Here is a 1,956-nt window from a genome sequence, read left to right on the forward strand (position 1 = left end):
TGGAGGATGCCGGTCTCTGCCGCAGGAGCGGGCACGTCTGTGCAGGGGGGGGCAGCTGTGGTTACGTCCTGCCAGAGCACGGCAGAAGGGGTGGAAGCCACCCTGGCTTGGGACTGTTTCTCACTAAGAAGCGGATTTGCTGTGGTGGGTCTGTCCCACGCGGGCATGGTGCCCTGCTCATCCCCGGAGGCAGCAGAGTCAGGGTCGGGATCGCTCGCAGGATCGGTTGAGCAGCGGCTGTAACTGCAGCTGCAGAGAGCGGGACAAAATTAACTCTCCTTATCTCCTGTCACTTTGCTTCCTCAGCAGCTCCGACCCCGCCCCAGCCCCAGCAGGTCAGTGCAGTCCCTGGTGGCCCTGCCGACCTGCAAGCCTCGGGACGATCGCGCTCTCACCGACAGACCTTGTTTCGCCCAGGCGGCGCGGAGCTGCACTTCCGAGGGAGCCGAGTGCTTGCACTGTGAGTGACCTAGAGCAGAAGCCGATCCACGGCTGAACTGGTGGATGGGGACAGCTCGCAGCATCGGGCTTTCACTGGCCGGACCAGCAGGGAGGGTGCTCCCACACTGCCCTGCTTCTCAGGCACCTTGTAGGCAGGACTGCGTTTCTCTGCCAGCAAGCCACAGCCCCCACCGGGGACGGGCTCCTTCCCAGGGCTGGGTCTGCCCGTCGTGCCGGGGGACGTCTCCTTCCTTGCCCGCTCCTGGCAGATGCGCTCCCAAATACCTGCACCCCCCGCTCGCTAGCAAGGGTGCAAAGAGCATGATCCGGTGTCTGCAAAAAGACTTCTCCTGGTGGAAAGGGGGTCAAGTTCAGCCCATGGTGTGCACATCGGTTTGGAAGGTCACTGGAGCAGTCAACTGAAATGCTGCCTCTGGATTAAACCCTGCCCCCTTCCTCAGCGTCACGGCCTTCTCAGGTGCTCTCCAGGAGGGAGTCCTGTGCCCTGCAAGAGGCATTAAACAAGGCAAGAAATACATCAGGCTAACGGAGCGTGGGCGAGGAAAGCTCCCTCACAGATGAGGCACCGCAGATTGCGGCTGCCCAAACCCCGGTGGGTGTGCTGGAGGACGAACATCACCATGAGAGCCGGTCTCCAGCATTATGACTTCCTAATAACTACGTCCTGCAAAAATTCATTTTCATCCTGTTCTTTAGGGCTTAGGCAGAACATAAGCTCCAAGAACCCTGCTACATGGGAAATTCAGCACACACTGAAGCAGACCAAGCAAAGCTTTATCCTCCTCCTCCTCCTCCTCCTCCTCCTCCTCTTAGCTTGTGTGGTAAGAGGTTTCTATTGAAGTCCTGGTGGATTTTCTATGCACCATGGTTTTTCATTTTGTCTTACAATTTTTCCTTTAATGATTTACTTTGAACGAAAGAACAAACTCAACACCAAGCTATAAAATAATATTTTTAGAAATACACATCCTCATATTTACTGAGCTTTTTTTAACTCTTAAAAATAGATTATCAAAACTACCTCAGTGAAGGGTAGGAAGTGCTAGCCAACACATGTGTTGTGTGTAGATTGCACCCCTCCTCACCACCTTTACTGCCCTGATTTGGGACCTAAAAGCCTCTGCTCTTCTGTCTTCCACATGGCTGAGGGAAAGGCAGAGGAATTCAGGCTCCAACCTGTGTGTGCCCTGGCGGGGAGAAGCAGCTCAGAGGAGCTGGGGCCTGAAGAGCTTTTGCTTCCAGTCCTGCTCCATCCTCGGTCTGGGCAGAAGTTTGAGGCAAGGCAGTGCAAGCTGGTGGCTTGGGTGAGGATACCCTGGAGAGGGAAAGCAAGACTCATTGCGTTGGCATGGCTTTCCCAAGCATTTTGGGGAACAGGAATTCACACCGGCAGCTGTGCCGCCCCTGCTGAAGGCCCCCAGCAGCCCAAACAGCAGCCCAGCCGCCGGCCACGCTCCCCAGCGACACCGCAGGAGGGGAGCAGGCGCGGGGCCG

The sequence above is a fragment of the Egretta garzetta genome, unplaced genomic scaffold, assembly GCF_000687185.1.
Source record: "Egretta garzetta isolate BGI_Z169 unplaced genomic scaffold, ASM68718v1 scaffold277, whole genome shotgun sequence".
NCBI lineage: Eukaryota > Metazoa > Chordata > Aves > Pelecaniformes > Ardeidae > Egretta > Egretta garzetta.